At 39.5% G+C, this 25,608-nt stretch overlaps 1 protein-coding gene across 36 annotated transcripts in view; it reads left to right on the top strand.

Moving 5' to 3' along the window:
• MBNL1 (muscleblind like splicing regulator 1) overlaps positions 1–4,234 on the top strand; it is a 375,400-nt gene extending 371,166 nt beyond the window's left edge. For all 36 annotated transcript variants that reach the window (XM_086944188.1, XM_086944179.1, XM_086944185.1 and 33 more), the window contains one exon: positions 943–4,234. The gene's annotated coding sequence lies outside the window, so the exon portion shown is untranslated. The remainder of the gene's footprint in view (positions 1–942) is intronic.
• Positions 4,235–25,608: the final 21,374 nt, after the last annotated feature.

Genomic DNA, 25,608 nt, shown 5'->3' with positions numbered 1-25,608 from the left:
ATTATGAAAACGCTTTCAGCAGCCTATTGTATAATCTGCATTTCTTGTTTGCAGTGTCCTTATGGCTATAATGATTAATGTTGAAGGAGAAAAGTATTTGGAAATCACAACGATGTTCATCACTCCATGTCTTACCATGAAACAAGGTGGAGATTGTGCTCCTACACTGGATATTCCATAGTGTTCACTGATGTGAGCAGAGTAGGTTAAAGGTACTATGGCATATCCTGGGCTTTGCTGGGTATAGGAAGAAAGCACATATTCCTGCCGCTTTCCAGTTGCAAGATAGAGGAGGACAAAAAAACTAGTAATCTTTCCAGATATGTCCATTTCCATCAATCTCTTTGACAATCTCATTTGGACTATCTATCCTATCTATCCTATCTATCCTATCTATCCTATCTATCCTATCTATCCATCTATCCATCTATCTATCTATCTATCTATCTATCTATCTATCTATCTATCTATCTATCTATCTATCCTATCTATCCTATCTATCCTATCTATCCATCTATCTATCTATCTATCTATCTATCTATCTATCTATCTATCTATCTATCTATCTATCTATCTATCTATCTATCTATCTATCTATCTATCTATCTATCTATCTATCTATCTATCTATCTATCTATCATTAACCAGAGACATTCACTGGAGAAGATAGTAATAGTATGAAGTGTGGAGTCCAACATGATTTTGGGTGAGAAGTTTAAGCATAGACTATTTTTAAATGGGGAATCTGGTGAAGAGAGAGCTTTAGAAATAGTCACAGGATGGTAGCACACTAGGATTAATTACTGCATATTTAAAAACAATGTTTCAATAAATTATCCTCCTAAAAATTTACTTTTTTCACAGAAATCAGAAAGTATTTGCAGATGTGTTTTTAAGGTGAGAAAAATCAGTTGCTCATTGTTTCTACATTTCCATTCTTAGATTACAAGGAATAAGAAAACAAGGAACAGTTTGTTTGGTTAAGCTACAGGACAAGATCATTAGCCATATTGTGTATACCTTCAATCAACATACAAATCCCTCAGCAGTAAGACATCCACCTATTGCATGCCATCTGGAAAAGAAAATGTGGATATCTGCTGCACACTGTTGACTAGAGTATATACTTTATATATTGAACTGGTGTTTGTGCTGAGGTGAACTTCTTGTTTAAATGTACCTTATGGTCTATCTTTTCTACAACTGAAGCATGTACAGCAGGAAAGAACTACATAATGCATATCTTAAAATGCATACCTAATACATGATATACACACTGTATTCATGTCATGCCCCACAAAGACAGACTGTGCTGTAAGACAGAATTAATATATATTGGTACGTGGGTATACCAAGCTAAAGTTTTAGATTAATTTCATTTTTATTAAGGTTTACAAAATAAAAAAGGTGCACCTTGTATTTACATTTGCCATTATTGACGAGAGTGTGCATGACCAATATTTTTTGTCTAATGGTGATATTTTTAATTTGATAGATTCAAGAGGTTGTAAGAGCAGTATCTGACAGAAATGAATGTGCCAAGCAAACCCACAACTGTGTTTACTTAAGAGCACCTCAAAGCTTTAAGTACAACGTTGTTATTCATTTTCATTAAGTGCCATAGACTCTTAATAAAACTAGTGTTATTCCTGCAGTGTTATTATTTTCAGAGATACATTTTTTGTTGCATATTGCTACTGATAATCAATATAAGGAAACCACCATATTTTAGTGAAATCTTTGTCTCAGAAATGGTAATGTTACTTCACTGCACCAAAAGTGAGCACAATAGATCAGGTCATACCTCCTAGATACAATTTTATTGAAAAAAAGTTTACTTTAGAAATTGTTGTGGGATGTCTGATAAAGAAAGCTAAAATCAATTTCTGAGATATTATGATTTTAACATGTTGAGGGAACGTTAATTTGCTTCTATTTATGGCATTTGCCAAAAGGTTTTTGAATTTATATATGTTGCAGAGATTTATGTTTTCAAATATGTTTCAGCAAAGTCACACTTCAAGAGAGTGACTCTAAACAGATAGAAAAATCGCCCGCTTCAGATGTTTGACAAACCAAAACACCTAATGCATGTGTTAAAATTCAAATATAAATTTGCAGTGGGTTACAATCTGGTGTGACCTTGATGCCATACTTTTTTTGTTCAATTAAATTACTTATAGCCTTAGAAAGCCTTTTAAATAGCAATGAGAGATGTGCATTAATGTAAAATAATGGGTTCATCCAAAGGAATTCCTTATCCTGGTATTGAAGTTGCAGACAGTTAAGACTACTTCAGCTTTGTTGAGGTAGTTATGAAATAGCTGAGGTGAGGACTAGGGATCCTGTAGTGCAGCTCAGAACTGAAGGAATAAAAGCCCAGTTACAAACCTGCAAGTGTTTAAGTGTGTGTCAGGCGACATAGTCTCAGACTGATATTTTGAAATTACTGATTGTACTGTGCATCCATTAAAGCCTTAGATTACAATATGGGTAAAAACCCATAGCTATGTAATTTCAAATGTGCTAAGAAAGTATAGGTGACTTCATATGTAACTGTAGTTACTTACATGATACAACATTAGTTGTTTTTCTTGTTAAATTTAACTTTCTTACATTTATTAGAATGTTTTTGTTTTCTATTACAGTTTGAATACAGTTTAAGTTTATAAAATTTTGTTTAAGTAGATTTTACTAAAGACTTTTTAAAAATAAAAAAATGTAATAAAAATGTGTTTTTTCTTTATAGCATACTCAGTATTGAATTTACATGTAGTGTCATATGAATATTCGTATTGTTAACTAAATGATTTATATTTTACTGAATTATATTACAGTGTAAGAATGTCAGTCATTGTTTGTTCTTGTCTGGTTTTCTTTAGAAAAGCAAAAATCTTTTATATGGATATATTATAGTTATATAATCATTGAAAGGAAAGATGTTAAGATGTTGCAGTGGCAGCAGTTCTGGCAGACAATTGTGTAATATTTTGATGAACTATTTTGTTTGTAATTAGTAATTATAAAATAATCTAGATCATAGATATTAGAATAAAGTTTATTTTCTACTGTATCCATTTCAAATGTTAAAATATTGTTTAAATGTGTTTAAAAACCCTGAATATCAGGCAATGTTATTAATAAGCTGCATAATCAATACATCAAGAGACCATTATTGATAATCCAAATGTTCAAAGTTTACGTTACACAATTTAAAGAGAGTGTGCATACTATTGAGGGTTGATTATGCTGCAGTTTAGCATGTTGGGAAAGTATAGGGAGCAGGTTGACTTTTTGCACTTCTGTATATAGTCAAAAATGAGAGAAACCTGTATAATAATAAGATCTTATTTTGAATAAAAATGTCTATAATTACAAGGAGTTTTGTTAAGGCTAATTAAATGACAGGTTGGGCAAAATCGCTTGTGAAAACGGCACCGAGCTAGCACTCCATACCCCTTTAAAGACTGCTTTGCTTTTTTGTGCCCAGCTTCTAATTTGCCAGGCTTTTTAAAGCTGGAAATATATACCAGCCTTCCAAGATCTCTTAACTGACGAAAGACATCACTGGTTCATAACTGCCTGAAAATATTTTAATAGACCTGTACAACAGGAAGTTCAACCTTTGAGTTGAACCCATGGTCAATTGTTGCTTACCTTACACAAAAATGCATGCTTAGAGTATCAAGTACAAAAACATATACTAAACATAAATACAATAGAAAATTAGAGTTTCAGTGATTTATTGTACACACAACAAAATTAATAAGTATTAGATTTCGCAAGAAAAAGACAAAATCATGAACAGGCAAACCAAGCAATGCACTGTCTCTGTATGTATATGATTAATTTTGTATTGCTGTAGTGATTCATTGTTCTTTTAGCAGATGAAAGAAGATGTGGAATCAAATCTGTAGTATAACTACTGTCCGAAAAGTATTGTACTTTTATCCAAACCAAAGTGGCAACATCCCAGTCTGGACATTGTTTGTGATGAAATGAAAATGCAAATGAAATAAAACATTATGCTCCACTGCACTAAAGCATAATTCACCTGCTCAAAGGACAGATATGCTTAATTTTACTGCTGTGTACTAATATTCTTACTTTTGCTTGTAGTTGCTTAAAATTATGTACTCTGTCATGGGCTGTGATTTGATTTTATGCCTATTTTATTATTACTGCTATATTTGACCTTGTTGTATTGCAAAAAAATAAAGTGACATTTCCTTTATATGACTGGTCTTTATGTTATGATAATTGAAGTTTGAATTATACCACGTCCTCTGTATTACAACATCCATATCTAACTATCTGTCTGACTGTCCGTTTGTCTGTCTATCTATCTATCTGTCTGTCTGTCTGTTTGTCTGTCTGTCTGTCTATCTATCTGGCAATGATATGAGAGGTGGACATTTACCTGTGAGTTAGTCAGTGACAGAGGTGATTACTAAAGGAGCAGAGGAACAGTTTTAGGAGAGAGGTGGACTCTAATGGGACAGCAACCATTGCTTGACTTGGTGGACAGTAGCAGAAGATCTTGACAGTAATGTGACAGGTGCACAGTGATGAAAAAGTTTGACATTACGTACACAGTGGACACTTTGGGGATAAATTACAAGTGATGGGAGAAAGCAAAAGTGTGGTATATCAGGATTGTAATGTAGGCTGTGGCAGTACAAGGGTATAATGACTCAAGATGAAACTAACTGGATTGCGGACTATATTTCTGATGAATATACCAAGAGGGCAATGAAAAGAGAATAGACAAAGGAAAGAACAAGGAGGGACAATGTCCTGTCTCTATATTGCCCCAGTACAATCTCCACTTGGCCAGTGTTTTAAAATACTTTTGTCATCATAATAATATTTGATATCCCCATCCACCAAAGTTGGAAAAGGGCCTGACACAAACATACTCTGTGCAGTGGGACTCCGCGGCAAAAACGTTTAAAGACCTTTGACTTAAGATATACTTTTCATGCATCCTAATAACTAATACCCATTTTTGTGATGATAGGCTTTGATTCATGGATGAAGTGGATTATTCTAGTCTTGCTGGGCCTCTTGATAGCCTTTGACACTGTGGACCATTCAATCCTTCAGGAGCTTCAAACACTAATTGGTATCATTCGATTCTATTTGACAATTAGTTCCAGGTAATGTTATGGTCCTCCCTCTCCAACCCAAGTAATGTTAATCATGGCATTCCCTGGGGATCATCCCTTTGCCCTGTCTAATTCAATGAAACTTAAGGTCACAATTTGATTTAGGCTGTAGTCATGATGCAGACAGTCAAACAACAGGACTTTCTCAACTAAATGTTATAAACTATATCCAGATAATAAAACTTAAACTGAGATAATTGTGGATTAAATAAAATCTACACCATTAATCCAATCCCTTGAGATATCAAAATATTTTGATTAAAATAAGCTGAGCTGATAAAATACTAGGTTTATCTTTGATGCAAAAGCCTCTCTAAGACGATCAGTCCAGTCAATAACTTTGATCTGTTTCTATAATATGACAAGGCATAAGCCAAAATTTCCACTGCTGTTTTTTAACCCCTTCCCTGCTCATGACGAGTTCAGCTCGTCATGCAGTACACTGGTCGTGTGCTTATGACGAGCTGAGCTCGTCATGAACAATGGGGATCTGAAGACTTCAGCACCGAGCGGGAATTACTGTAGCAGTCAAGGTGTTAAGAACCCTTCTTAAGAAGTTAGAGCTGCGATCAGTTCCTGTTGAGATTATTGTAAGGCCCTTTATTATGGTCTCTGATCAAATCTGCTGGAGAAACTGAAAGGAACCAGACCACTGTGATTCATGCCATCCTTGCTCTACAAAAAGAGAGATCATGTTTCAGATTGTCAATGCTTGCTTCATTTCCTTCCTGTGTAGTTTTGCATTATTTCTCAAACCTTATGTGTGACATTTAAGTGCCTACATCACTTTGCTTCCAGACAAAGTTTTGTAGCAGAGGCTAAGCAACTTAGGGCCTAATTCCAATCTTGTTCGGAAAGCATACCGGCAGTCTCAGTTCTGGAATGCTTTCTGTACGATTCGGATTGGGGGAGTCCGACTGAACAATTATGATGCATCCGTATGCGTTTCGGTTGGAATCCCATTGACGTCATTGGGAGCCTCTATTCTGACCGTGAACACAGGCTCCCATTGAAGAAAGGGGTGGTTGGGGAAAATCGTGCACCCTGTGGCAGGTACCCCATGGTGCCTGCCACACTGTGCATGGTTTGGAAGAGGGTAACCATGGTTACCCCCACTGGACCCAGTGGCGTCACTAGGGGGGTGCGGGGGGTGCGGCCCGCACCGGGTGTCACCCCATCATGGGGTGACACCAATCTGTTTACGCTGCTAAGCATGGCATCTGAGTGGCCTCTGGCGCTGCCGAGTCACCGCCGCCCTGAATTGTAAATGCCAGGGAAGGAGGCTGTCCAACAAATATTCCAAGACTCCAGGGAATAACTGTGCTGTGTTTAGGGGGCTGAAGGGTAGTCGCACTGTGCTGATTGCGCGGTATTACCCCGGCCGGCACTGCCGGAGTTCCGAGAGGCCAGTACCTGTGCGGGTCTGTGGTTTCTGCTTTAGTTTATTTTGGCTGCCTGCAGGCCTTGCTGGGTCTTGTGCACAGGACGGTCGTTTCGGAAATATTACACCAAAGTGGCAGCTTTTTGGGCCACATTGAATGGTTGTGCAGCATTTTGTTTTATTTGCTGCGCCACAAGTTTAAATGCGCAATCGCCATCACCTGTACCTTGCAAAACCTAATTAGAACGTATGCTATAGCAGGCGGCAGCTTTCACAATCACACACCAGCGGTCGGAGGATGCAGGCAGCGAGGGCAACTGACCTATCTGTACTTAAAGTGGGGCAGGGCACCGTGGCCAAGACTGCAGAAAAGGGGCAATACAATTAATGAATGGAGCCAGGAAAGTGCTTCCTTGCCTGGATGCTCCAGAGACGTTTTTTTACAGTACATTGCTCGAGCAGGTTTAGATGCACCTTCCTGATCACCTTGTCTGGCAGTAACTAGACCAATTATACATTAATAGCTGCACGTGGGCAGCTGTGTTTGTGTTCCGAACGAGGTGCTAAAGTAAGCCAGGGTCGATGGCAGCTTATAGCGCCCTTTCGCCCTCCAGAGACGCCTGCACAGGGGCTCTGGATCAATAAGGCTTCTTGGTGCTATTAGCATACAGAGGAAGTTTTATAAAGTGTGAGTCCAAAGGTCTGGGGTAGCGGAAGTAACATCATGCCCGCTTTGATCCCAAATGATGCCACATGGCTAACCCGTTTTACCACTGTTACCTTTTGAGTGAGGAAAGAGGAAGAAAAAGTTTACTAGAGAGGAAAATGGGAAATGAGACAATGGGAAGGAGGGAAAAAGCAAGAAAGAGGATAAAAGGGGAGTAGGAAAACTGTATTTTATGAGGATTATCTGTGAGCTACTGCTTTTTACTGGGTTAGTGCCCTTCCATTTCTACCACTTTACAGCAGTTTTAAGATCTGAGTTTTTCGTTGCCCAAATGGGTGTAATGTCTGTTATTTATATGTTTAGCACTTCTTCATTGCTTGATTTTGCTTGCGAGAAAGTGTCACTCATAGTAGTTGAATGTTACTCATAATTACACTGCAATTATGAAAATGTCACACATTAGCAATCGGAAACCTTGGCAGCTATGGTACTGTGCATTCACGAGTTAAACCCAGTACCGGCTTGCACAGATATGAGCAGGGGGGCGGGGTGGTTGAAGCCGACAGAATACGGGTTAAGTAATATTACTTTTTATTTTTTTATTTTACAGAGTTTTATATAGCGCAAACTTGACCTGAATCGGATATCATACAGCGTTTTATATAACGCGAACTTGACCCGAATCGGGTATCATACTGCTTTACATAGCACCAGTTGCATTACATGAATACACATTTATTTTTTGTTAGGCATGGGGAGATTAAGTTATTTGCGTAGAATCGCAGGATGTTCAGTGTCATTGCCGAGACTCGAGCCCATGCGGTAAGTCGTGAGGGGGTGACACCATGAGTTACCCACACCGGGTGACACCAACCCTAGTGACGCCACTGACTGGACCGATTCGGGCCCAATCCGGAGGGCCATGGGTGGACAGGAGCCTCCTACAGGTCCCAAAAGAACTATTCGGGTAGCTGTTTTGTACGGGGCAAACTGAATCGAAAAGGCTGTTTGAATCGGTCATCGTACTCTCTTGTTCAGAAACCAAGCCCATAGAGCTGTAAAAATCGGCTCCGGAAAGGCTCGTCCTGTCCGAATGCCTTCCGGATCCGATTCGGTCAGCCCTAACGGTTTCTTTTCTTGGTGGATTGAAACTGGGAACGAGTCGGTCGAAAATAAGGGCTCCGGATCAGTTTCAGCAAAGCTGAATCTGAATTGGAGCCCTTCTGACCTTAGGTTTAAAAAGTCGAAGCAGGTAAACAGGAGGACATGTTAGATAATCTCTTTATAATATTTTTCTTCAATATACTTCTTTGAAACAGATGTGTCCAAGAATTCTATCAACTGTAATGTATTTTTAAAACATTTTCTGAAGACTGTAGAAGGGCAAAAATTCCCAGGCACTGGTACTGTTATGATAAAATAACATAAGGAGCAATTTTATTCATTACATTCATCAACACCCATGAAATTTGTGATGGAAAAAAGGCTGCGGCAGGATTTCGGTTAGCGTCCCAATATAAAAGTGGAACCTGGGTCAATACAAGCATAGGAAACAATTATTCACAAGGGACTCATTGAAGAAACAAAAATATAAATAACAGCAAAATAATTACTACACACCTTTTAAGGTGTCATTATCAGTTCAGTGAGCTAACCCCTTTATTTACAGGAATACTCATTGAAAACTCTTCATAAAACATAGGCAGATGGAGCAAGGAGAAAGTGCTCAGTGTCCCAAGTGATCACCCAATGAGAGAAACACAGCGACTATATGTGAAAGCGTGTATGTACAAATGGCAAATGACTGCAATCTGTATTGATGAACTGGATTTTAAAATTATTGCAATTTAGAGCTCTTTCTGAACACAGACATATAATTGACCCTGTCTGAGTGTCGTAGTGTCTGGGGCATTTTGGTCATGAAGTCCACTTCGGAGTTTCATCAGGACAAAGTTTATGTGGGACACTTTATGCCAACAATTGAAACAAATATTTTTTAGCAAATTCACAATGTTATATGTTTAGTTCAAGTCCAGGGCTAGGTTAATTAGTGGTGAGATGACCACATGACCCACTCAAAATATAGTGTATAATCAATAAGCATTTACACAAAATATAATAGTGCAATATAAAGGGGTCTTGCAAGGTCTCCTTCTATGAAAACAGTTAGTTATGTGTATGAGCCCAGAACGGATAATTCAGAACTCAACTTGTGGCAACACTGACCATCACCGTCTACAACATTGTCCTTGATGTTTGAAAATTGTCGTCCAGTGATTAAATATGACTATTATTTTCACTTTGAGTCTACCCCAGAAAAACAATAACTATATCCTGTGGTCCAGAATTAGTAACTCTCCAATGTAAGCCATGAGTTAGCTATATGAAGTATGCATATAGTAAATCTCAATTACTGGAAAAGATGAATTCAGTACTCTGACTCCTTTGTATTTTTTGACCACAGCTGCACAATCTGATTATTTCACTCCAGTGCACGTAAATGGTAGGTACAATGATGCACATAGTACTGAACTTGTTGATATAAATGTTATACCTACCTTACCACTGGTTTGGTGGCTTCTCTGAAAATGTTGTTAAGTTATATAATTACAATGCTGACCTCAAATATTGAGGATATTACGCCACTCAATTGATTGTGGCTACATCAAAAAAGTGAAGCATCTCTTCCTGCCAAACTGCTAGGAAGAAAAAAGGTGAAAAAATAAAGATCCAAAGTTAAAGGCTGTAAGCTGGAGGTTGAAAAAGAGTGAAAAGGAAAAGTGTGCTAACTTAATGATCAGAACTATGATTCAGTGTTGTGCACAACTTATCAGGCATTGCCATGAAGGAGGGAAGAGAGCTGAACACAACATGGTCAAAGGGATGTTTTTCAAGGAGAAATTGGCAAGATTCCCAAAGTGGGGTCTGTCTCCAAGGAGATACAAGCCAGATTCCTAAAGTGGGGTCTGTCCTATATCCGGACAAGTCGCAGCTCAATGCAAAAAAGGAGCATTATATGTCATGATTTTGATTGGGCCCCGTACAACTCGGACTCCTCTACCAGGGGGTTAAGTTTATCATTCATATTTGGGAATCAATGCATTTAGGGGCACATGCATCAACCTATTTAGGAAGTGCAAACGGTGCGAATCGGTAAATTCGGCCGTTTGCACTTCCTAAATACGTTTTTGGGATGCATGAAACAATTTTTCAAAATTCGCTTTTTTTTGCATTTCCTAAAAATGCGAATGCATTTAAGGAATCGCATTTGTGCGATTCCTTAAATGCAATGCATCATTTTTTTTTAAATGCGAATTCTGAAATAGGAAGTGCAAATTAACACGAGGTTGACCCTCGTGTTAATTTGCGAAATTGTTTCAAAAAGCACAAAAATGCATTTTTAAAAGTGTCATGTTACAGACACACATGTCCTTAGGACATGTGTGTGTGAAACATGCACTTTAAAATACATTTCAGGGGTGCAGGGGGGGTCCTTTGGACCCCCCTCTGCACCCTTGCAATGCATCAACAAATTGCGATTTCCTAAAAAAAGAAATGCAAAACGGCATTGATTCCTATGGGCCTCTAGGCCCATAGGAATCAATGTAATGCCATTCCTTAATTGCGATTCGCAATTAAGGAATCGCAAATTCCGAAATGTAAGAAATCCTAAAAAAAAATTGGATTTCTTGATGCATAGGATTTTGCAATTCCTAAATGGCGATTCCTTAATTTTCGCTATTTAGGAAATGCAAAATCGTAGATTGATGCATGTGCCCCTTAGAGTGTCATTCTAGCACCAATTGTGAAAGCCTCAGTAGATCCTAGCATTTTGTTGATTGCACTTGCCATGCTTTGTCACTTTAAGCTTCATTGTTTTTGCTGCTCTAACATAAAAACATGTTTCATGTCATAACTAGTTACAAAAAGCCACAAGAGGTGTCTTACCTTAAGGTAAATGACTGGAGGGCCACATCTATCAAGTGTTCTAACCAGTCTACTCCTACAACTGTAGGGAGCAATGCCAAGCGGAGGCCCTGTGGCATTAGAAACACAGTAGCTGAAGTGGTCAGTTGTATACATACATTCCTAAACATCTTGGTCATCCAATTCCAGGGCCCAGATACCATTAAACACCTGATTAAACAGTCAAGCCACATCCATAGTACCTGAAACCTACATTTGGGGCCTGATCACGAGTCTCGTGGTGCAAGGACCACCATAATCGTGGGGGCACAGTGGTCTCCTGACCACCAGATTAAAACTCAGGCAGTGGAGCCGCCATTGGACCACCGGCATCACCAGGGAACCACAGTTCCCTGGAGGTGGTGCTGTGGTACAGAGGCCACAATATGCTTTGCTGGACCACCGTTGTCCCACTAAGCAATTCTACATTTTCTCTCTGCCATTGTTTTCATTGCGGTTCCTGCTCTATGAAAATCCTGATGGAGTGGAAACAAAAGGGGCCCTCCAGGCCCCCCCCCCTGTCCCTCTGTGTGCACACAGTACTTTGTGCTGGAACTGTTGTTGGCGTTCCCATTGTGGTGCCTACACCACTATGGGACCCACCAAAAAAAAAGCCCACCAAACATGAGTTTAACCTGTAATCTGGCGGGTGGCCGACCACAGGATTGGCTGTGCGGCAGCATGTTGGGCCTGCCTCCACACTGTTAAACTTGTAATCAGGCCCTTGGTGTTCCACAAATGTGTTGGCTGTGTTATTAGGGCATCTGAGCTACACTTGCATCATTCAGCACACCTCCCCTCTTAATCATATTATTAGGCTGTTGACATTTCAAATAAGGAACTTGACTGTAACCGGTTACCTGATAGTGCTACATCAGCCCTGATCTCTCCCTTGCTTTCAAAATGTAGGAAAGTGTCATATAAAATGAACATATAGTGCACCAGTCATAACTGAAAAGTGAGCTAAAATCTCCCCCAAAACTACACACTTAACATTGAAGCATCTGTTACGTAACTCAAAACAGTAAAATGACCTCCAACCAGACAGCAGATTAGCTGTGTGCATCTTCTACTCTAGGTTTTCCTTCAAATACCCCTCCAACATAACAGCTAATAAGCCAAGGTCACAGGGACAACATCTAGTACCCAAGACGCCTTTAGACAAAGAATATCAATTATCATTGTATCAGACAGGGACTGTGAGTAAGAGCTACTGAATGGGCAATGATGAAAAGTAGATCACCTGCCTCCAATTAGAGTGAGTCTAACTCCTGTCTAGCCAGGCGCCTCATGTGAAGGCCTGCAAAGGCATGTTACTCGTCCCAGTTATGTCTAAGCTTAGGGTAATTCATTCCAGATAAAATGTTATCACATGGGATGATCTGAATGGCCAAACTGTTTAGTCTCAGATTACTTCTCTCTCATATCCACTTCTTTGTCTCCATAAGGTACGAGTCCAAAACAGCCTTTCCTGTGTGTTGAAGTTCCAGAAAGTCTACATTGTTGAGTCATGAGTGACATCCTTTCTGGATACTTTAGCACTTTTTTAGGTAGAGCAGCAGTGAAATGTGATTGGTGGCAGAACTCTTCTCTTCAACCCAGTCTCATGTTGCTTCCAGTCCTTCAAAGAAAAGGACTTAAATGGAAAAATTGCTCAGAGTTTTTGTTAAATACTCCAAAAGACTTCAGTTGATGTTGAATCTGCGTTGCATAATCTGGAAAAACCATTTTGTGTCAAAGAAGACTGAGCCTATTCCCTGCACTGATTTCAGGACTTTGGTCCAATTTATATTTTGTCGGTTTGTATACTCCGTTGCGACAGAGTATACACAACACCAATATGAAGGAGCACCCGCCCAATTTAATGGCTGTCGGACCTTCAGTTTCACCACAGCAGAAATTGCTGCATGTCTGCCTGCCCATTGTACCCAGGTGGACATGTAGTTGTGTCGTCCCGGCCAGGGAAGGAGACCCCCATGGCGAGGGGAGCATTACATTTTTTCTTTCAAAAAGGAAAATCCAATTTTAGGATTTTCTTTTTTTAAAGAAAAAGTAACTACTGTTTGCTACAGCACTGCATACTTCCGACGTAGAATAGAGATGTCAACCTCGGCACTCTAGTACAATTATAGTATCAATTCATATGATTATTTAACACATTTCAAAATACCAGCAGGACATTGATTCTGTTCTAGCTATGACAACTTATTATAAATATGGCACACACATTTTATTTTCCTTTTTAATACATACATTTAAAGGTAAAATACAGTAGCAATGTGATAGGAATAGACAGCTTGATGTGACAATCCTCCTTTTTAGGCGTTGAACCGGCAGCCCACACGTGTTTCGTTTCTTTGAAACTTTTTCAAGGCTTTAGTTATCGTGTTGCATGTGGAAGCACCGACTTTATATAGAAGTATCCACGTCTCTGGTGTTTGAACCATCTTTGCACTGTAGATTCTATAAGAGTAGTAATCCTCTTTAAAGCAGACGGCCGAGTCACGCGTTTTGTGTACTATGTCCATTTACTATGTTAATTTAGGTCGTCGCAAAGTTTAGGGCCAAGACATGCCCCTTTTATGTTTAAATATATCTCGCAGCGGCGTCTTCCCAAAGTTTTGTCATACAGCCGACGTAGTCCTGTTTCAAAGATAAAAATGCATTTATAAATTTGGCAGGTGGTCTGTCAGTCACAGGTAAAGAGTAATTTACTCCATCTTCATGGTGGAAGGGTGGATCACCCTCTGTTATATAAATTGAGCCCTTTATCTCTTTACACTGAAGAAGTTGAGCTAGGATTCACCTAAGTGAAACCTGAGAGGGGATATTTCATAAAGGTCATTATGTGCTCACTCCACTACACAAAATGAGCAAGTCTTACAGAAAAGATAATGTTGCAAAGCCTCCTCTACAGGATTCTCTTCAGATGAGTACTCTCCACTCCTTTTAGAAAGGCTATAAAGCAGAGATCATTACCTCATGCCTGCAGATCTGCACTTTCTTCTTAGTTTTTGATAATTTTGAAATGTCATTGTCAAAAAGCTACAATTTCCAGCAACACTTCGAGAACGTCTCCCAACTCTGAAATGCGGCCCTCAACTTTTGTTGGCCTATCTATCACATTTCCTAAGGTCAGATGTTAATGACTTGATTGCTTGTAAGATAATGTCCATAAAGAAGCCTGCATGACCCTCATTTGAGATGTGATTTGCCTGGTTTCCTGAGGTCACAGTAGCCAAGCTGCTGGGTTTGTCATGCATGTCAACTTTCCTTCAGCTAGAGATATTTTCCACCGCAAGCCACCACTAACATTTAGATCTGAATGTTGTTTCGGTTACAACATGGAAATCACCAGAATCCATCCTTGCCGGCAGCGCCAAAAAAGTCCAATATTGCACTGAATGCTGATTCCAAAGAGGAGGCAAGAGAAATAGTTATATGAGAGGAGGCACACAAGAGAAGTCCTTGGTTTGTAGCTACACTGCTTGCCTTTTCAGCTAGAGGTTCTTTCAGATTTCCTGTACTCCCTCACAAGTGACTTTTTCATACTGAACAGAACACAAAGCTACTCATACTACCTGCTCTTACTTCAACTTAAAATAAACAGATTTTGTTCTCACTAACATGGTTTTTTCATGAATAGTAATGAGATGATCTGCCCCTCCCCCCAAAAAAAGCCTCAGGTGTGGGATTTCAAAATCCGAGGTATGCTGATGTCTACTTCTTTCTATTACTCTGTTGCCTCTGACTGAAGTTAGTTGGCACTGCAGTTCTGATTGACCTCTACCTAGATAGTCCTAGAGCAAAGTTACTCTACCCTATGGTCAGGTACCTGAGTTTTTATAGAATCTGATGTCCGGTTTCATCTCATGTTAATATCAACAAAAAGCACTTGCAAACATTAATGAATAAACAAGACTTAACTATTGTAAAAAAAAAAGTGTCACATCGATTTACATGTTGATAAAACAATAAAGCCATGTCAGCTAATACAGTGAGTGTCCATGATGTTATGGCCATGAAGAAAATGGGGTAGCCCATAAGACATGGACCTGGGTATACATCGATATAAACAAACAATGGTCCAAAGCCTATTGATTACAACTGGTGACTCAATCAAACAATGACTCAATTTCCTTTTTATGAGCAACAATATCCAATTTGTCCAATCGTATATCAATACATTATATTGAGAGAAAACCTAACACCACGGTTAAAGAAAAATATATATATATTTATTTTTCATTCTTAAATTCACATTTTTTGTATTCATACTAATTACATATGTTCTGAAGTGAGTAAAAACAGATAGGTTGCCCTGAAGGGAGCGTGCAAAAGAAGAAAGGATGTGCTCAAAAAAGGTTGGAACGGATGAAGGGAAAACACAGTGATGAACAAAGAGAAGAAATATTCACATTATTTTTCAACCAATACTGGACATATAATTTGTCCCATTGAAAACCTGGCCAAGATATTATTTACAAATCACAACATTGTACTCCATAAACCTATATGTCCTATATTTTGCACTAGCAACAATGTTGTTAAACAGCTGGTCCAAGGTTATGAAAGAAAGGTGTCGACGTTTCGACTCGTCTTAGCCCAACAGTGATTTAGACCTGGGGATTACGAGTCTTCATCAGGACTGTAGGAGCAACTGGGGCAACCAAAGGAATTTTTTATTTACCCTAAAACAGAAAATTAGGAAATCACTAAACCGTGGTGAGGATTTAAAAAACCTATAACCCACATAGGGCTAAAAGGTGGTGCTGGCTTACCCTTCTGAACAGAGCAAGCGTAGGGAGGAGATCCAAATCCACACTTCCCACAAGATAAATCCTTATTCAAGTCGGAAAAGGCGATACTTCATTTTTAGTGTGACTGGCAAAGGTTCATACCTACAATTGATTAATTAACATCAGTATACATTAGTAATAAGATGAGTAATTGTATTCAAAATTTGATAAGGGTTAAATACCTTGGTATGAGGTATGTGCCAAGGTCAAGCTTTCATGTTGACCATTCCGATTGTGTTTTAATCCAATCTACCCCACAACAAAAAGGGGGGATTAGGGCCCTTATTTTTAATTCAAGGATTCTACAGGGAAAACATGGGTGATAGGATTGCCATTAGTCATATGTTGATTATCCCATTGACTTAAAGCTTAAATTTGCATCTTATTACATTGAAGAAGCGCTTACCTAATATGCTTCTTGGCAGATATATAGTAATTCAATAATGATTCCTAATCGTTATCTGCGGAAAGAAGGCAACAAAAAACGGGTCACACTCTATGTTTTCCACGAGGTTCAGTGTGTGTATCGAGAGGCTCGAGATAAGGTAATTGAAAAGGAAAGGAATTACCAGCTCGCCGCCTGTTAGTCGTCACAAATGCAATCCAAGCCTCTCTGTGCCTTCGGAGAAGGACGCCGTCCTTGTGCGTGTATTTCCGCGTTTGAAATAACAAAGCCTCTCACTCTCGTCACGTGCATAGAGAGAGGACTAGTCATCGCGGAATGCTTCCGCATCCACCGTTTTGGGATTCTAGGGGTAATTCACATTACAGCGCATAAATCACATGTTGTGACTTATAACGCAATTAATGTACTTGCAGCAATATTTAGACTCGAAACAATTGGCGATTTATCGATGTTGCCGATTCGGAGTATTATGTGATTGAAATAGCGAAGGAGACTCATGAATATTCACATAGTAGGAATGCAGTTATAGGGACTGGAATAAAGTTATAAAAAACACTTTGTGGTTGGAAATACTGTTATTCCTGAGTTGACAGCTCGAGAAGGGCGGTAATGGACACAGAAAAAGGACTGTCAAATCAGACCCAATGTAGGAATAAGTGTGGTAATGGACACAGAAAAGGGACTGTCAATTCTGACCCAATGTAGGAATAAGGGACCCCTATCCTACTGCCAGCATTAGTCGTGCTATTTATATGAAGATGTTGGGTTGAGGCATATAAGAAAAGGTTTCAGAGATGTCAAGAGTATCCTTTCGCCTACAGATAAATATTTCAATATACTGTATTTACCATAACATCAACAGATTAATTCATGTTTCAACCAAAAAACATATAACAAGTGAAAAATTATATAAATGAAAACATTATTATCATGAAATGATGCATACAGTTGTAAAGTTAAGTACAGTATATTTCATAGACACACATTATGACAGCATATTTATCAAAACCCATATATGCAGTAGTACAATATGGCAGCCCGCATATACGGTTTATTTATATTCCCAACAATGCTACTTGTCTGTTCATTTCCTCAAGCTCATTGAGCCCCTTGTTAACCGTATTCAATGTGTATATCCATTTGCACTCTCGTCTATTCAGAGTATTATATAAGTCACCTCCTCGAGGGTTGGCTGTGATTTTTTCAATAACCCACCACTTCAGGCTGTTCTCAGAATGTTCAAATCTGCTGAAGTGGTCAACCAAAGGGGCGCCCTGAACTTTGCACCTTATGCGACTCATATGTTGTAAAATTCTGCACTTGATTTTTTGTGTGGTCTGACCCACGTACAAAAAACCGCAGGGACATCTAATTGCATAGATTACCCATGAGGTGTTGCAGTTGGTGTGTTGGGTGAGTTTATATGTCCGGTCATTGTGGTCAAAGTTATCACATTCTCTTGTGAGGGGACAAGCCTTACACGTCCCACATTTTCTGTGGCCCTCTACAGGAGGTGCACCCCAAATAGTAGGTTGACTTTCAGATTGTTTTTTGTTGGGTAACATTGATTTCACTAAGTGATCACGGATATTCCTTGCTTTCCGGAAAGCATGTAGGGGTGGTGGTATCCCCCCCAGTTCACCACTGATCAAATGCCAATGACGATTCACACACTTCTTGATGGCATTGCTTTTAGTATTGAATGTCGTCACGCAAACCAACCTTTCTTACTTAGGTTTTTGGGTGCTTTGAAGTAAGAACTTACGGTGGTTATGCCAAGCTCGTTTTTTAGCTTTTTTAAGAAGTCTGATGGGGTAACCCCGTTCACTCAATCTCGACATCAGAATAGTGGATTCCTCCAGGTAATCCTCCTTTCTGAAACAGTTCTGTCGCAACTTCAGGAATTGCCCAAAGGGCAAATTGTCCCTGAGATTGCGCGGGAAATAGCCGACTTACGGAAAGAGATTATTGATGATAAAGCTCTTGTGAATGCCAAATAAGCCTTAGAGAGGTTAGAAAAAACAATACAGGAATTTGAAATCTACACACAAGGGATTAAATTGGAAAAGGTGACAAAAGATATTAAGGCGTACGATAAAAAGATCACGTACCCTTACCTCCAGGAGGGATATTTTGAAAAAGACCAACGGGGAGGCTGGACTAGTAGGGGCAGGGGTGGATACAGGAGGTATAATACCTTTTCTGGTTCATCGGTGGGCAGTGGCTCAGAGAGTGACTCAGAACGCCCAAGCACTAGTGCTGGTTCTACGACCAATCATCCCCCCCAAAACCAATGCTATCCAGAACAGCCTTTTTTAGAGGAGGAGCAATGGTGGGGTACATCTACGAGAGGCCGTCCCTGGGGGAGACCCAGGGGAACGAGATCTCGCCCATGGAACAGGGGTACAGGACGGGGGCCGAAACAAACCCACTTCCAACAGAACTCCCACGGGGAGATCAACACGAGACGGCAACAGTACAAGTGGTGAGATTTGAATCTGACAACCCCATATTCAATATATCTGATTACAGCCTATCCCCTGTAGAACAACAGGTCCTGTCGAAAGGATTGTCTTTTGTCCCTACCAACATGCCCAATGATTTCAACATCAGAGTTGAACTTCAACAATTTTTTCGAAAAATTCGCCTCAAGCATTATTTTCAAAAGATCCACTTCAATCCAACTTTTTCGGGTAGTGGATTGCGACCACCCTCCAGGTTTAATCCTCCAACACACTCAATAGACAGCAAGATACTGGCCTATGAACAGGTGGTGCTAAGGGATGTAAATGAAACCTTGACTGCTAGACAATATGTCTCATATAACATAAATCGGGAAGAAAAAATGGCACTTCAATCCCTAAAGAATAATGGCAATATCATCATAAAGCCCGCTGACAAGGGCGGAGCAATTGTCGTACAGAACCTGGAGAATTATACCTCTGAAATTCTTTCTCAATTGAGAACACCAGAGAACTATGTGCATTTGAAAAAAGACCCTACAAAGACTATCAGTGAACTAATTCAAAAATTGACTAAGGGGGCTTTGGAACAGGGTATCATTGATAAACATGAATTTGAGTTTTTAAATAACAACAACCCTAAGACACCCACAATATACACCCTCCCAAAAGTCCACAAAAGATTAGAAGACCCCCCAGGAAGACCTATAATTTCGGGTTGTGGGTCACTTTTGGAACCGCTGTGTAAGTACGTGGATGTGTTCCCAAAACCCTTAGCAATTGCCACTCCAACATATATATGTGACACTACCCACACTATCCAATTGATAGAAGGTTTCGAATATGACTGCAATACGTGTATACTGGCCGCGATGGATATCGCATCCCTATACACGAACATCCCTCAAAAGGAAGCATTGATCTGTGCAGAACGTGCTTTGAACACAAGACCTGCCCCACACAGAGTGCCCACGGATTTAATTGTCCGCCTTTTGGAAATTGCAATGAAAAAAAACTTTTTTGCATTCCAAAATGAATATTACATCCAAACAAGCCGAGTAGCCATGGGGGCGAGTTTTGCCCCAAATCTGGCTATTATATATATGAGTGAATACGAGAACAAATTCATACAAAATCAATATAATCCTTACCTCAATAATATTTTATTGTGGGTAAGGTATATTGATGACGTTCTCTTAATCTGGCGGGGTGGACAAACAGAACTTAGGGACTTTCACAATTGGATTAACACCTGTTCAAATAACATCCAATTCACTTTGGAATCGGACCCTATGTCCATTAGTTTCTTGGATTTACGAATAAAGACTGCTGATGGCAAATTGTATACTACACTTTACAGAAAGAGCAGTGAACGTAACACCCTCCTTAGGTATACTAGTCATCACCCGCGCAATCTCAGGGACAATTTGCCCTTTGGGCAATTCCTGAGGTTGCGACGGAACTGTTTCAGAAAGGTGGATTACCTGGAGGAATCCACTATTCTGATGTCGAGATTGAGTGAACGGGATTACCCCATCAGACTTCTTAAAAAAGCTAAAAAACGAGCTTGGCATAACCACCATGAGTTCTTACTTCAAAGCACCCAAAAACCTAAGGAAGAAAGGTTGGTTTGCGTGACGACATTCAATACTAAAAGCAATGCCATCAAGAAGTGTGTGAATCGTCATTGGCATTTGATCAGTGGTGAACTGGGGGGGATACCACCACCCCTACATGCTTTCCGGAAAGCAAGGAATATCCGTGATCACTTAGTGAAATCAATGTTACCCAACAAAAAACAATCTGAAAGTCAACCTACTATTTGGGGTGCACCTCCTGTAGAGGGCCACAGAAAATGTGGGACGTGTAAGGCTTGTCCCCTCACAAGAGAATGTGATAACTTTGACCACAATGACCGGACATATAAACTCACCCAACACACCAACTGCAACACCTCATGGGTAATCTATGCAATTAGATGTCCCTGCGGTTTTTTGTACGTGGGTCAGACCACACAAAAAATCAAGTGCAGAATTTTACAACATATGAGTCGCATAAGGTGCAAAGTTCAGGGCGCCCCTTTGGTTGACCACTTCAGCAGATTTGAACATTCTGAGAACAGCCTGAAGTGGTGGGTTATTGAAAAAATCACAGCCAACCCTCGAGGAGGTGACTTATATAATACTCTGAATAGACGAGAGTGCAAATGGATATACACATTGAATACGGTTAACAAGGGGCTCAATGAGCTTGAGGAAATGAACAGACAAGTAGCATTGTTGGGAATATAAATAAATTGTATATGCGGGCTGCCATATTGTACTACTGCATATATGGGTTTTGATAAATATGCTGTCATAATGTGTGTCTATGAAATATACTGTACTTAACTTTACAACTGTATGCATCATTTCATGATAATAATGTTTTCATTTATATAATTTTTCACTTGTTATATGTTTTTTGGTTGAAACATGAATTAATCTGTTGATGTTATGGTAAATACAGTATATTGAAATATTTATCTGTAGGCGAAAGGATACTCTTGACATCTCTGAAACCTTTTCTTATATGCCTCAACCCAACATCTTCATATAAATAGCACGACTAATGCTGGCAGTAGGATAGGGGTCCCTTATTCCTACATTGGGTCAGAATTGACAGTCCCTTTTCTGTGTCCATTACCACACTTATTCCTACATTGGGTCTGATTTGACAGTCCTTTTTCTGTGTCCATTACCGCCCTTCTCGAGCTGTCAACTCAGGAATAACAGTATTTCCAACCACAAAGTGGTTTTTATAACTTTATTCCGGTCCCTATAACTGCATTACTACTATGTGAATATTCATGAGTCTCCTTCGCTATTTCAATCACATAATACTCCGAATCGGCAACATCGATAAATCGCCGATTGTTTCGAGTCTAAATATTGCTGCAAGTACATTAATTGCGTTATAAGTCACAACATGTGATTTATGCGCTGTAATGTGAATTACCCCTAGAATCCCAAAACGGTGGATGCGGAAGCATTCCGCGATGACTAGTCTTCTCTCTATGCACGTGACGAGAGTGAGAGGCTTTGTTATTTCAAACGCGGAAATACACGCACAAGGACGGCGTCCTTCTCCGAAGGCACAGAGAGGCTTGGATTGCATTTGTGACGACTAACAGGCGGCGAGCTGGTAATTCCTTTCCTTTTCAATTACCTTATCTCGAGCCTCTCGATACACACACCGAACCTCGTGGAAAACATAGAGTGTGACCCGTTTTTTGTTGCCTTCTTTCCGCAGATAACGATTAGGAATCATTATTGAATTACTATATATCTGCCAAGAAGCATATTAGGTAAGCGCTTCTTCAATGTAATAAGATGCAAATTTAAGCTTTAAGTCAATGGGATAATCGACATATGACTAATGGCAATCCTATCACCCATGTTTTCCCTGTAGAATCCTTGAATTAAAAATAAGGACCCTAATCCCCCCTTTTTGTTGTGGGGTAGATTGGATTAAAACACAATCGGAATGGTCAACATGAAAGCTTGACCTTGGCACATACCTCATACCAAGGTATTTAACCCTTATCAAATTTTGAATACAGTTACTCATCTTATTACTAATGTATACTGATGTTAATTAATCAATTGTAGGTATGAACCTTTGCCAGTCACACTAAAAATGAAGTATCGCCTTTTCCGACTTGAATAAGGATTTATCTTGTGGGAAGTGTTGATTTGGATCTCCTCCCTACGCTTGCTCTGTTCAGAAGGGTAAGCCAGCACCACCTTTTAGCCCTATGTGGGTTATAGGTTTTTTAAATCCTCACCACGGTTTAGTGATTTCCTAATTTTCTGTTTTAGGGTAAATTAAAAATTTCCTTGGTTGTCACAGTTGCTCCTACAGTCCTGATGAAGACTCGCAATCCCCAGGTCTAAATCACCGTTGGGCTAAGACGAGTCGAAACATCGACACCTTTCTTTCATAACCTTGGACCAGCTGTTTAACAACATTGTTGCTAGTGCAAAATATAGGACATATAGGTTTATGGAGTACAATGTTGTGATTTGTAAATAATATCTTGGCCAGGTTTTCAATGGGACAAATTATATGTCCAGTATTGGTTGAAAAATAATGTGAATATTTCTTCTCTTTGTTCATCACTGTGTTTTCCCTTCATCCGTTCTAACCTTTTTTGAGCACATCCTTTCTTCTTTTGCACGCTCCCTTCGGGGCAACCTATCTGTTTTTACTCACTTCAGAACATATGTAATTAGTATGAATACAAAAAATGCGAATTTAAGAATGAAAAATAAATATATATATATTTTTCTTTAACCGTGGTGTTAGGTGTTCTCTCAATATAATGTATTGATATACGATTGGACAAATTGGATATTGTTGCTCATAAAAAGGAAATTGAGTCATTGTTTGATTGAGTCACCAGTTGTAATCAAATAGGCTTTGGACCATTGTTCATGATGTTATGGCAGCAGAGTTAACTAAAAACAGTACAATATTGTAGTAATCCGAGATGACACCAGTATGATGTAGTCAACGTAGGTTTATTGTAGTAAAGATAATGCAGGTAAATAGTCCATCAAGGTCTTAGATAAGTCCCAATAACAGTCCTACCGGGAGTAGCCTGCTGGCTGCTCAGCCCCATTCATCCAACTGTCACTCTCTCTCAGTCACTCAAACCTTCCACACATAGCTCACACACTCAAGGTTCCATTTAGAACACACACACAGGCTGAGCAGCTAGGAAGAAGAATAACATGAGATATATAGTAAGAGGAGAATACAACATACCTCTTTCCTTATAAAAGAAAGACAGTGCTAAACATCATGAAACTATATGCTTGAGGATATAAGATAAGGTAATAGTAAAAATGTCTAAAACTACAAGCATAAGTGTACAAGCTAAATAGATACATTTAACATCTTAAAACTGTAAACATACCAGTATAAGAAAAGTTGATGAGTATGTACCAAACATCCTAGAGTTGTAAAAGGCTCAGCAAAGGATGTTGTTTCGTCAAAAGATAGGCAACATAGTCAATAACCCAGGGATGATATATATAATAACACCACTAGAGGGATAGAAACTACACAATAAAAAGAGAAGGGAAAAAGGTAAAAATATGTGAAATACAGAATACCCATCTCCCTTCTTTAATATTAGCAAACAAAATTGAAGAGAAAGTGTAAATAATCCCATGTAGGGAAACTCCTTGTAAATATGTGGAAAGAGGGACAATCAACCCAAATTCCTGCCCCCAGCCTAAACAGGGAACAACCAACATGTGCGTAAAAGTGTGGACAAAAGGGACTGTTACCCAGTGTCCTGCCCCCCACCCTTAACAGGGACAACTGAATGTGGTCTCCATGTAGAGACATATGTAGCGTAAATGTGGACAAAAGGACTAGTACCAAATGTCCTGCCCCCGTCAACCAAAAGGGGACAACCTAAAATAAAACGTAATGAGAACATAAGGACTTACACCTTATGTCTTGCCCCACCAGGAACAACTAGTGAAAACACTCCAATTATATGGAGAGAAACTGTGTGAAAAAGCTTACAAATCGTGCGGCGCAAGGCGTCTTAAGCACGCAGGGAGCTACCCCCGCAACAAGTCAAATGTCCACCCTCACGTAAGGGTAAAAATGTAATTAAGCGTAACATTTTGCATAAATATCCCCAACACTTAGTCTGATGTAGGGCCAACCCTCTTGTAAAGGAACACTCACCGTGTTTAAGGGTTTACCCCTGTGTAGGGGCCATGTAAATTGCAATTAAAGATACATATCACTAACTAAACTGTAACACTGTACTAGAAATAATAATCGTAACTGTAATACTGTAAAGACGTAAACTGTACTGAGATGAGACCTTACTGTAAAGCTATAATTGACTTATACTCTATAAAGCTTCTAGATTGCTGAACAACAAATCCTTCGACTTAAATAGTCAAAACTGCAATACTATAAAAACCACTAGATGGCAGTACTGCACAGCACAGTGGTATTACAACTCTGAAAGAACTCACTCGTGAAAACTACTCTGTAAACATTATATTAAATTGTTGAAATTGCTCGGTGAACGTTTGTTTTAATGTTCCAGACTCAAGATGATGCTTGTGTGAAATGCCGCCCGACAATACACACATGCTATTCTTTTAAGTTACTAACAACGATGGACAAGCGCTCCAATGTCACCAACTTCAACAAAATAAAGTACCAAAATGATCCATCGTGTCGAGAGTCTGTGCCAGAGCTGGAAGAATCCTGCCAACGAATCCTCCTCAAAGATGCCAAGCAGAAGGAAACGAACGCAGTCGGAAACGAAGACTTCAGGGCACACATGAAAAAATGTTGACTGGCCCGGCCGTGGCATCCAACCACAAGACAGCAGCACGCACAGGGGACGTACGCAGAGAGGCTCACGGCGCGCTCCTGCAGCTCAAACGTCCATAGGCAAGATTGTGTGCTGGGCCAGAGTGAAGACGTCATGAGAAGATCCGTAGCTGCTCCGCGGTACACCACGAGCCAGGTAAAATGCGCGAGCTACATTTTGAATTACAAGTTCAGGCCAACTGATTTTTGCCAAAGTTAGAGCAGCGAGAAGCCATGTGATTAGTAATTTTAAACAAATATCTTCCCATTCAAGTGAAAAGGCAGCTTGTAAATAAGCGTTCCAATTTAAAAGTACATAGTAATCATTTTAGGGAAAATATGTGAGTTTGTCTGTACCCACCAGCG

Source organism: Lissotriton vulgaris, chromosome 11 (genome assembly GCF_964263255.1).
Source record: "Lissotriton vulgaris chromosome 11, aLisVul1.2, whole genome shotgun sequence".
Lineage (NCBI taxonomy): Eukaryota > Metazoa > Chordata > Amphibia > Caudata > Salamandridae > Lissotriton > Lissotriton vulgaris.
Note: the sequence above shows the minus strand (reverse complement) of the source record. Positions and strands in the feature narration are given on the sequence as shown.